The sequence below is a fragment of the Prionailurus bengalensis genome, chromosome A2 (assembly GCF_016509475.1).
Source record: "Prionailurus bengalensis isolate Pbe53 chromosome A2, Fcat_Pben_1.1_paternal_pri, whole genome shotgun sequence".
Lineage (NCBI taxonomy): Eukaryota > Metazoa > Chordata > Mammalia > Carnivora > Felidae > Prionailurus > Prionailurus bengalensis.
This window is the reverse complement of record NC_057348.1, coordinates 93,371,384-93,384,166: the sequence shown is the minus strand read 5'-3', so window position 1 is coordinate 93,384,166 and position 12,783 is coordinate 93,371,384. Positions and strand designations below refer to the sequence as shown.

General features: G+C 39.0%; 1 protein-coding gene across 2 annotated transcripts in view; it reads left to right on the top strand.

The window, feature by feature from the left end:
* Positions 1-12,783, top strand: part of FAM237B (family with sequence similarity 237 member B) — a 33,017-nt gene that overhangs the window by 11,446 nt on the left and 8,788 nt on the right. For both annotated transcript variants that reach the window (XR_006298488.1, XM_043588805.1), the window contains exons 2-4: positions 4,495-4,657; positions 12,109-12,254; positions 12,401-12,477. The gene's annotated coding sequence lies outside the window, so the exon portion shown is untranslated. The remainder of the gene's footprint in view (positions 1-4,494; positions 4,658-12,108; positions 12,255-12,400; positions 12,478-12,783) is intronic.

The window sequence follows — 12,783 nt, the reverse complement described above, 5'->3', positions numbered from 1 at the left end:
ATTTAGAGTTGGCCATTAAAGATATTGCATGAGGGGCACCTGGGTGGCTCAGTCGGTTGGGTGTCTGACTGGCTCAGGTCATGATCTCACGGTTCGTGAGTTTGAGCCCCGAGTTGGGCTCTGTGCTGACAGGTTGGATGAGTCTGTATCTAGGGCAAGTACAAGTTCTTGGGAGCCTTTTAGGGTAGAATTGGTTTAAGACTTATATGTGAGTGTGGAGTACCAGATGACCTGATCCAACCCGAATAAAGGTTGTATTCGTGTTATATTAGTTTGCCATTTGACTTTGCAGAAGTTCTTCTTTATGCATGGTATCTTTTTCTGTTGTTGGACGTTGTTCTTTACTCTTTTGCATTCTTCTTCATTCTCTGTCTGGTTCCTGGTGTACAGCCTTCCCTTGTGCCTGCACTGTGGACCTACAGAGAAGGCGCACAAAGGGAGCTGCAACCCTCTGGGTACAGAAGCTTCACTTCCTAGAGTGTTGGTTAATGCATTCTGTTTTCAACTCTTATCTTGTAAAGAGATTTAGCAGCAAAGTGTGGCTCTAGAAGATTATTTTATTCTTATACAATATTTATACTTAGACACTTTGCCGGATAATCCCATCTGCTTCTTAATAGGTCTCTCATTTTTAGTTAAAATAATTGTTTCAACTACTTTTCATAAATAGGGCCTTTACTACCCAGAATTCTATACCCTATCATGGTGTTAGATAACCCAGATTTCCAACTTTCCTTAAATTTGGATATAATTTTACTTGTTTCATACTGAGCCTAGCATTTAGTTGAAACTTCCAATAGAAAGGAAATTTCACAATTGAGATAAATGTGGAGATGTAGCACCCAGATCTCTTCAAGGAAGAACATGTTGCCTCACCTTCTGAGAGTGATATTAACAAATAGCCTTTGGCTGTAGGCCCCTTCAAGGATTGTCTCAGCTGCAAAAGGCATTTTGCCCAAGGGTGTATCCATCCAGACATGGTCTTCCAATAACTAACAGAGGAAGGGATAAAAGGGATGACCCATATGACAACATGGCTAACCAGTGGGCCATTTCAGCTTCAGGACTTCCCATGGAGGTCCCTGAAAACACTGGGAATTCATCACAGCTCAGCTTTTCCTTCTGCCCAGTCCTGCTTCCTTTCCCTCCATCCTACAGGTTTTGATCCCAAGATCACTCCCTAACAAACATTCTGCCCCACAAATGCTATCACAGAACCTGCTTCCTGGAGAAGCCAACCTGTGACAGTGATTCTTAAGATTCAAAAAACATTCTGCTTATTGAGAAGAGATGTAAAGCCTAATTTTTTCTTCAAAACTAGGAAATCATTGCTAATTTTTAAGTACAAGTAAAGGTTAAAAGGTTACTACTAATGTAGATCTTTGCTTTCAAAATATCTGCTTACTTTTCTTATATATAACATTTTTTTCCTTTAAAAATTAAACATTTTAATCCTTTCACTGCTTAAAGATTTTTATGGTATAAGGACATAAGTTTATGAGGAAATTAATTGCGAATAGTTAGATATTTGCTTTCATTTTAGTAGTATTTTCAATGGAGCCCATAATAATTTAGAATTTCTAGTGATTTGGATGGAGCATTAATTGCTGTCTATGACATAAATAGAATTTTAAAATGCTTTAATATGAATAAAATGTCCTTAGAATGTATTCCATTTTAAAATCACTCTTTTTTTATTACAAAGTAATACAACTCAAAATATTATAAATAAAAGAAAAAAACCTTAAATTCTATCATCCAGAGAAGTAACAATTACTTATTTTTGTATATGTTATTTTAGCTTTTGGAATAGACATTAATATTAGATGATCTTTTTGTATGTGTGTATGCTAATTTCAGTTTTAAGATACTTAATAAAATACATCTTTTCTGAAGCTCTGTTTTTAGCACTTTGCTAGCAAAGTCCTTAAAAAGTAATGAAAAGTTATAACATTTCTTTGGCAATATTTTATAATATAGAATTTTGACTAACACTGGGTGTCATTCCAATGAATTCAAACTAGTGATATTTATTACACTTAAGAAAGTTCCCTGGGGCGCCTGGGTGGCTCAGTCGGTTAGGTGTCCGACTTCAGCTCAGGTCATGATCTCACGGTCCGTGAGTTCGAGCCCCACATCGGACTCTGTGCTGATAGCTTGGAGCCTGGAGCCTGCTTCGGATTCTGTGACTCCTTCTCTCTCTGCCCCTCCCCTCTCACTGTCTCTCTTTCAAAAATAAATAAACATCAAAAAAAATTAAAAAGAAAAAGAAAATTCCCTTAATTGTTGTGTTGGGCTCTGTGCTGAGCCTGCTTATGATTCTTTGTCTCCTTTTGTCCCTCTCCCCTGCTTGTACTCACTCTCTCTCTGTCTCAAACAACAAAATTTTTTGAAGAAGTCACCAGATGCATTTAACAACAGAATGTAGATGAAAAAACAGAGCCAGCAATATTGAAGATAAGTCAATAGAAATTAACCTGAAGAACACAAAAAATGTTGAAATAAAAATAAACAGTAAACACATATCAAAAAGTCTAAGATGCATGTAACTGGGGGTGTCAGAAGAAGATGAGAGAGAGGAAAAATGGGCAGAAACAATATCTAAGGAAAACATGGCTGAATATTTTCCAAATTTGGTGAAAGATATAAATTTACACATTCAAGAAGTACAACAAACCCAATAGTATAAATACAAAGAAAACTGCACCTATCATTAAAGAATTGGCTGGCCTTAGGTCACGATCTCACGGTCCGTGAGTTCGAGCCCCGTGTCAGGCTCTGGGCTGATGGCTCAGAGCCTGGAGCCTGTTTCCGATTCTGTGTCTCCCTCTCTCTCTGCCCCTCCCCCGTTCATGCTCTGTCTCTCTCTGTCCCAAAAATAAATAAACGTTGAAAAAAAATTAAAAAAAAAAAAAAAAAGAATTGGCTGGCCTTTGTCCCTGGTTCCTAGGAGGTAACCTCTAAGTCTTTGGAATTTCTTTGAATGACAGGAATGTCTTTATTATTTATTATGGTCCCCTGGGACCTTACTTGAGTTTATGCTAATTAGATGACTCAGGATGGGGGCTGGCCACACCAGAGAGATTAACTATGTAATTTACATGTAACCATGTAATTCTGAAAGATGTCAGAGAACCATAGTACATTGCATACAAGGGAGCCCACTGTCAACATATACTTTTAGTTTTCTTTATCTGAAAATATATTTTATTTCACCCTTATTCTTGTAAGATCATTTTCACAAGATGTGGAAATTCTGAGTTGATATGGTTTTGTTCCCCTCTCCCCTCCACCACTTTAAAGATGATGTTCCACCTGTTTTCTAGTCTGCATTACTTTTATGATGAGAAGTTGTCAATCATTCAGTTCATAATTCCCTTGTATGTAATGTACCATTGTTCTCTGCCATCTTTTACAATGTGTTACTTTTCTAAAATTTAATGATAATATGCCTAGTTGTGTGTGCTACAACTACAACTCTAATGCTCAGTACCCAGATTTAGGTCAAATTTCACAAGTTAAGGGCACAATCCTCCCCTCACTTCAGAAATTATCTGAAATTCCAGGCTTCCTAGACCACCTGTGCCTTTGACCCACTAGCTATATATTTAAGGGTTCCCACTACCCTTAAAGTTCTACAATTCACTAGAATGACTCATGGAACTCAGGGAAGCCCTATATTTATAACTACAGTTCTTTCTACAAGAAATATTAGGGAGGCTCTTCAGGCTAAAGAGAAATAAAAACATGTAAATTTAGGTCTTGGCAGAGAGGGGGAATGAAGAGCACTGGAAATTATAACATTGTATCATGAGGTTTATAATGTACATAGATGTAGTACATTTGACAACTTTAGCAAAAAGGATGCAAGGGTGAGTAAATGAACTACTTTGTAAGATTTCTACATGTTACATGAATCAATTCAATATTAATCCTAAATATCCTGTGAAAAGTGAAGGATACATATTGTGATCCTTAACCACTACAAAATAATGCAAAGAGGTAAAATTAGGATCCTGGAATACATAATATTTGTATACTTTCTATATTGCAGGTAAACTAAAGATGAAGATAAAGTAAACCTAAAATACACTTTTATTTTTTTCTTCTTAAACAATGTCAACAATATTTTCTACTAATTTTTTGGCAAGAGTAAGGATTAATGATTTTTTTCAACTTTTCTCCTGAACTTTTTCTCTTATTTCCAGAGACAGTATTCTGTTCATCTTTGTCTCTGTGTTCCTGAAAAAATTATGCCTTCTAATTTCCCTTCAATTAGTCACAGTCAAGGAGTGCTTGTTTTCTCTGCAGGGTACTTATTGGTTTCAACTTCATTTCCTGCTCTTTCTCCCTAAGGTCATTGAATCACATTTTGATAAATACATCATTATTAAGGTTTACTAGAGACAATTGCAATTGTAGATGTTTTAAATTAATGTCTTTCATTATAATGAGTCAGAAGATCAATGAATTGGAAAATTATTCTTTTTGTAGGTATTCAGCATTAGTCAGTCAACAAGTCCCTGCTGTGTGTGTGGAGTGCTCTTCTAAATTCTGTGGGGTGTGATGATGGCAGTATTTCCTGGAGAAGCATGCTGTATAAAGGAGAACTGGAATAAACACAAGTGTGACAGAACTGCAACTAAGTGATTGGAAGGTAGGAAGAATGGTGGGTTGGGGGGAATGACTAGGCTACTACTGGCCGGACTAAACCAGGCAGTCTTCACAGGCAACACTAGAGTTCTGCAAGACTTGGGTTTGACAGATCTTCCTACATGGAGGGAATATTATGGATATGAAGTAGAAATGAGCTAAAAATATTTATTGAGTGCCTATTGTATTATATGCCAGTAACTAGAAAAATATCAAATAAACGTAGTATTTTTTATAAACTAGTAGGAAAGATGACACGTTTTCATAGAAAAAAAAGACAACATAGGTAGTATAGATGCCAAATACAAATAGGAATAGATGCCAAGGAATGTAATGAAAATGAACACCTAGTTGCAGAAGTAAGACTGAATTAAGTAGAAGGGACTTTGAAGCAGGTTAGAGCCTAACGTGACAGAAAATGAGAGATGCTGTATCATACACTCAGAGATGGAGTCTCTGGATGGCCAGGGTTGTGCTGCGAACAGATGATCATGATAGGATGGTGATGAATATACTGCTGCTGGCGACGGTGATTTTAATAAAAATAATGCATGTCTTTGAAAACATACCTGCTTAGTTAAAGGTTTTGCTTTGGATATAATGATAAATTAGTTGGATTAGTTAACTTGGCTTTACAGATACTGAGTGTTAAATCTAAACTTCTGCATGAATTTTTCATAGCTATTTTAAAATGTATTGTGTGTTTTTGAATTTCACTACTGCGCCTTCTTTTTGCCAAATGAAAAATCTTATTTCGAGACCAGTTCTCCTAACCTTCTCTAAAGTGTTTGACCAACTGCTGTCTTCTGGTTCTCCTCCTCCTCCTCCTCCTCCTCCTCCTCCTCCTCAACTTCCTCCTCCTCTACTTCCTCCTCCTCCCGCTCCTCTTCCTTCTTCTCCTTTTCCTTTCTCCTTTCTTTTTCCTCTTCCTCTTCATCCTCCTCCTCCTGCTCTTCCTCTTTCTGCCTTCTTTTTTTTTTCCTATTATTAAGTAGGCTCCATGACCAATGTTAGACTTGAACTCATGACCCTGAGATCAATAGTTATATACATACTCTACCAGGCACCCCTGCTTCTTGAATTATATCTTCTGTTTTAGTCTGTTTGGGCTGCTATAACAAAATACCAAAGACTGGGTAATCACTGTGTCCTCACATGTTAGAAGGCACTAAGGATCTCTCTGGAGCCCGTTTTATAAAACACTAATCTCATTCATGAGGGTTCCATCCTCATGACTTAAGCCTCTCCAAGGCCTAGTGCCATCACCTTTATGGGTTAGGACCTCAACATATGAATTTTGGGGGGACACAAACATTCAGATCATAGCATCCTCCCTTTGGTTCTGTGATATTATACTATCCTAGAGCTTATATAGACTGAGTGCTCTTTCTCTCCTTCCTTGCTTGATTCCATTTGCAGTTCATAGACTCCCTAAATTTGGGCGTAGTCCTCCATCTTCTCAACTGTATCTTATCAATGTATATTCTCAAAGCAGCAATTTTCTATCAAAATAGAGACCTTTCAACTTAATTATATTTCTAGCTAAATTTTAGATATTCCAGAAAATCCAAAATCAATTCTAATGCAACAAATACTAAATCAAACTTATCCTCCCCACTAATCACCTCCCTTTCCATCTTTCATATTTGTTATTGTCACCCCCATAAGCAGGTATGCTAAAAACATTAGTTTTGTTCTCTTTCCATTTCAAATCATTGTGACCAGTCAGCAAGTTTTGTCTTTCTGTATTTGAAATATATTAGGCTCTCATTATCCTAACACTTTTATTATACACTATTCAATAATATAAAGGAATATACAAAACATACATATGTTGGAAACCATAGTCATAATGACTAATCAATCCACCATTCATTGAAGCTCTTTATACATTCTTCTAGATCTTTTTTTTTAATGTCTTTATTTTTGAGAGAGAGCAAGCAAGTGCACATGGGAGGGGCAGAGAGAGAGAGAGATAGAGACAGAAGATCAGAATCGGGCTCTGTGATGACAGTAGAGAGCCTGAGGCAGAGCTCAAACTCCCAAACTCTGAGGTCATGACCTGAGCCAAAGTTGGACGCTTAACTGACTGAGCCATCCAGGTGCCCCTACTCTTTCTAGATCTCATTCCCTTGTATACCTTAACTTAACCATTCTCCTGAATTTCATGTTAATTATGTTCTTACTATTAAAATTATTTTATAATATACATGTATTTGTAAAGAAAATATGGTTTCATTTTGTCTTTGAAATTTATAAAAATCGTATTTTCTGAAAATTATTTTTTCATCTATAATGAGTATAGCTGGAGTGTATTCATTTTCACTACACAGTAACATCCTAGTGTGAGAACATATCACAGTTAATTTATCCTTTCTCCTGTTAATGGTCATTTTGACTGTTTCTAAGTTTTTTTGCTTTTATGAACACTGTTGCTAAGAATATTCCATTCTAGTGTATGTCTCTTGGTACTCACATGCAAGAATTTCTTCAAGATGTATTCCTGGAGGGGTGCCTAGGTGGCTCAGTCAGTTGAGCATCCAACTTCAGCCCAGGTCATAATCTTACAGTTTGTGGGTTTAAGCCCCACATTGGGCTCTGTGCTGACAGCTCAGAGCCTAGAGCCTGCTTTGGATTCTGTGTCTCTGTCTCTGTCTGACCTTCCCTGCATGTGCTTTGCCTTTCTCTGTCTCTCAAAAATAAATATTAAAAAATTAAATGCACACACACACACACACTCCTGGAGTGAAAAGACATCTTGCAGGTTATGTGCTTGTTCAAATTACAAGATAGTGCCAACTTGTGTTCTAGATTAATCAAATCAATTCATGCTTTCTTAGCTGTGTGACACTGCCTGTTGCTTCATGTGATGGTTAATTATATGAGTAAATTTGACTGGGACATTGGGTACCCAGATATTTGGTTACATGGAATTTCTGTGTGAATCTATGAGAGTGTTCTTGGATGAGATGAGCTGTTGAATTGGTAAACTGAGCCAAGAAGGTTGGTTGCCTTCTTCCATGTGGGTGGACATCATCCAATCTCTTGGGGGTCTAAATAGAACAAAAAGGCAGAGGGAGAGAGAATTGCCTGACTTATTGAGGTGGGATATTGGGTTTTTTCCTTTCCCTTGGATTGGGACTTAGTCCTGTTGACTCTCCTGGTTCTCAGGTCTTTGGACTTGGACTGAAACTACACCATCAGATTTCCTGGATCATCAGCTTATAGAAGATAGATCATGAGATGTCTGAGCCTCCATAATCACATGAGCTAATTCCTTGTAATAAATCTCTCTAAATATATAAAGTCATACATATATTTATTCTATGTTTCTCTGGAGGACCCTGACTAGTACACTTTACATGCTTACCAATACTTGGATATTGCTAGACGTCTTTATTTTTGCAGCCTGAAAGGTATTAGTTCATATCTGATTGTGGTCTTAATTTACACTTTCTGCTTGCAGTAAGGTTATGAATATGTTTATGTATTCATTCATTATGCTTTATTTATAAAATGGCTCTTTAAGCCTTTTGCTGAGTTTTCTATTATGGTGTCTGTGCTTTTCTTGTTGATTCCATGGAAAACTCTTGGATCCTAATTGCAATCTGTTTGTGGTTTTGGGTACTGTAATTATTGTCTCCCAGATTACAGTTATTTTTTATTTTTACTTATGATGTCTTGTGATTAACAGAACACTAATTTAAATGTAGTTAAATATAGTAATTTTTATGGTTGGCACTACTTGTATTTTGTGTAAGAAATTCTTACCAAACTCAAGATCAGAAAGATAGTCTGCTGAATTTCTTCTTAAAGTTGTAATGCTTTGTTTTCACATTTAAATTCTTAATTTACCTGTGATTGATTTTTGTGATAGTATGAAGTAGAAATCCACTTTTATTTTCTCCAAATGGATAACCAATTGTCCTAGCCTTATTTATTGAAGAAACCACTGTTTTCCTACAGATCTACTATATTGATTTTATCACATACACAGTGTCCATAAATGTGTAGGTCTGTCTCCAGGCTCTTTAACCTACTCCATTGTCGATTTATCTATTTCTGAGGCAATAGCACCCTATTTAATTACCTGTGAGTCCCTCTTTTTTTTCAATGTTTTTTTATTTATTTTTGACAGAGAGAGAGACAGAGCATGAGCGAGGGAGGCACAGAGAGAGTGAGACAGAATCTGAAGAGACAGAATCAGGCTCCAGGCTCTGAGCTGTCAGCACAGAGCCCAACGCGGGGCTTGAACTCACAAACTGCGAGATCATGACCTGAGTCGAAGTCAGACACTCAACCGACTGAACCACCCCACATCTTCCCTCTTTTAATCGACAAATTCAGACTATATATGTTTATTGTGATTATCGATTTAGTTCTTCCATTTTAAATGTGCTTTCTACTTGTCATTTTTTCTATGCTTTTTTTCACTTCTATTGTTGCTTGCTTGAGTTCCTATTTGTTAACCTGTTTTTCTTTCTTTTTAAAAATATATATATTCAACTTTATTTCATTAGAAAAATTCATTTAAGCCACATGGTGGCCATAATGCTATGTCCTGAGCTGGCTTACCCATCCCACTGTCCCCTTCAGATCAATGTATGAACATACACACTATGTTGAAGAAGGGACTTTAACATGTGAAACAATGAGACTTGGACACTGACTACTCCCTCATTCCCCTCCCTATAGCCAACTCACCCACTGCTTCAACTGTTATCTGCACATAGACAAGCTCTCATGGAAGAGAGGCTGAACACCAAATAAGATGACCATAAGGTACCCAAGTCCAAAGGAACTCTTGGCAGATGTTGAGGGAACAATGATGAAAATGACACCATCTCCCAAAAGCTGAATGTGAAGCACAAACTGCCGTCTAAGAGATGTCAGAGCCATGTTGCCAAGGGCAGCAAATCTTACAGCAGAACCCAGGGAGAAGAGTGACATCACTCCATCCCACAGTTATAGGCAACACACTCACACCTATGTATTAAACAGGCTCTTTATCCCGGACAAGGAGCATCCAGAGAGAGAGGCCCTTTAAGGACCAATTAATAATTCTGATAACACTGATACTCTCATCTTGCCTTTCCAGCCATTTGACACCTGGATAGATATGCTTAGGTCAGTGTTCCAAGGTTATAGCTGGTGGAGGGAGGTCTTATCCACACCCCACACCTCTGGAAGGCGCTTGGAGCTGTGTGCTAGTTAGTTGACCTCTGGTGGTCCAGGAGCTCCCAGGAAATAGGTTCTCCAGTAAGCCCCCAGGGACTCCCTCAGTCTAATAAAGATGGAGAGCAGAGTCAGCACCACACCTAAGAGGTAGAGGTTCAACAATAGGCTTCATGGCTGAGATGATACTACTCCTTTGTAGAGTAGCAGAGCTGTCTTCTGCTTCTGGAACTTCTCTGGATTCTCCAGGAGGAAGGGCCTGCAGTGGCCTGCTCGCTGTAACAGTGGGTCATGTTAGAGTTGGGAGAAAAGTCAGTCAACCCTAGATGACTCAAAGGACAAAAATGTAGCCTACAGCAAAGCACAGAGGAAGACTGCCTATACTGCTCACAAATCAATGTGTTTTTTCGTATTCAGTTTTTACTTTCCACCTGTTCAAAAGCTTTGTTCTTTATTTCTGTCATTTAGAAACTACCAAAGACATTTTACATACCTATTTAACAACTTTACAAAGTGTAATTCAATATCTATATCTTACCTTTCACCATACATATTTATTGACAAATTCCAAATTTACTATGTCTCACTTTTCTAATCCTCCTCTTTTTTTTTTCTCCTCTGCTTTCTTTTCCTTACCCTTTGATTCTTCTTTCTCTTTTATTCCCTTCTTTCCTTGGAGATTTCACTTTCTTGATTACTCAACAATAATTTAAAAAGTACATTTGTCATCATTTAGGCAGTTTCTATTTATAATGCAGCAGTGGACCCTGGAGAGAAATCAGTCACGTTGTAGATATGTTTTTTCATTGACTTGAGGGTAGAACCAAGAGCAGAATTTCTGGATCATTTTCAGGTTAAAGAAATTATGCCAGTTTTCTTCTATGGTGCTTATACTTACTAGCTGACATTCTTCTCAAAAGTACATGAAAATATTCATTTGCTCAAAAATTTGCTAACATTGTATAATATCAAATGCTTCAATTTTTGTTAAACATTAATGAGAGAAAACAATGCATTATATCCTTGAATGTGAGCATCTTTTCTCATATATACTGGATTTGGGGTATTACTCTTCTGTGAATTGATGATTTATATCCTTAGTATATAGGAGTGGAATGCCCAAGGCCCAGTCAAATTGGACAACAGCTTTGGTGGTTGAAGAATTCTTTGGGAGAGTGCAGGGTTTAAACTTCAGATAGAATGCTGAATGTTGGATTAGGTAACTTTTAATGTCTCTGCTAACTTTAAGAGGCCATGGTTAATAGTGGACTGAAATGCCTGGAAACCTAGAGCTGAAGAAAATCTGTTATGAGATGGATTTGTGTGTGTTCTACCTAATCAGAGTAAATGACTCACTTTGCAGTTCTGTTTTGTACAGGAGCTAGTCCTAGAGATGGAAGGGACATGGAAGGGTATTGCCAGGGCAAGACTAAGAATGATGGCTGCACTCATATAATGAGGAGGGCAGAGTGCAGCTTTTTGTATAATGGTAGAGTTGGGAGAAGTGAGCTTTAGGGAAGACAACTGCTGGGAAATTGGCTGTTGAGTTTGGCCCATAATCTTAACCATCCCAGCTCAAGAACCAGTGAGGAAAGGGTGACCTGCTTAAGGGTAAGTTGGGTTAAGACAACTAGCTTTGGGTTGGTTTCCCTTACAGCTCCATGTGATGATTGCTTTTGGGATTTGGGGATAGAAGTCAGACTTAAACGTATAGTACAAACGATGAGTCAAGGCTGTGTCAAGGCTGAGATTGATGCACAATATACAGATATTTAAGGGACTTGCCCAAAGTCTTCATTCTACCAAAGACTAAAGAAAACTATCTTCTCAAAGTTAAACACTGTGTATTTAGGTAGAGGGGAAGATACGTTGCAATGTGTATGTGTTACTATTAATAATTTAAATGGTGCTTCGCTAGAGGTTAGAACTCATCAAGGAGGTTCATTTCAATAGGGTCCATAGCCTTATGAAAGTTTTTCTCTGGATAGGAGAATAGGGTGTGAAGGCTGGGTGGGTGCAGGGAGGAGACAGCTGGAATATATAGTGGACTGACTGCTGTGATGGATTTTCTCAAAGGCAGAAAGGTAGAAGGGAGGGGGGAGGGCGAGGAAGACCTGAGCAACTGTAATTTCAAAATTGGGAGGAGGGCATGACAGGAGCAGCAACAGAGGGCAGGGAGTGTCGGGTCCAGTGGGTGCCCAGTGTAGGAAGGTGGGCAAGATGAGAGCTGGGTCTCGGCAGCGTGACCACCCACTCTCTGCCCCCTCACTCTTTCCCTAGAAAAGGAGCGTGGTTTCGGGCTGCGCGCTGACTAGGGCGCCACTCGCGAGGCCGCAACAGAGCCCGCAGCGCCGCCATCGGCGAGCCAGAGCCTTCCAGCCCCGGAGCATCGAACTGCGGACACCCTTCAGCTGGGCGAGTTTGAGGTGCTCGCGGCGCGTGTAGAGGATCGCGTGGAGGGCAGCTTCCCGCCTTTCGCCTGCCACTGGGGTGGGACCTGGTTGGGCAGGGGGTGGGAGCCGGGAGGGCCGGCTTCTGGAGCCTTCTGAGTCCTCTTGTCCCTACCTGGCAGGAGCCGCCTGCAACCTTCGAGTGAGCTCGGCGCGCACAGAACACCGCTCTGGACGCGCGCCTCGGCGCAGACAAGAGGTACTCCATTTCCGCTCGGGCTCCCTCTTCCGAGCGAGTCCAGATGACCCTCTGGAGGAGGGCACTGGTCAGGAGTGTAACCTGAAATTCTCGTGGAAGAAAATTCTCAGGCCCAAGCCAGTCATTTCCTTTTAGAACTTCTATCATACATTTGACACTGCCAGCTCAGTTTGGGAATCTGCACAGATTTTGACGATGTGAAAAGACCTGAATAAGCAAAGTTTTTTGTTTTGTTTTTTTTCTTTTGGCTCTTTACCCTAAATTATTTTGGAGGAGATGTCAGACGGTGGTATATGGGTAAGGAGG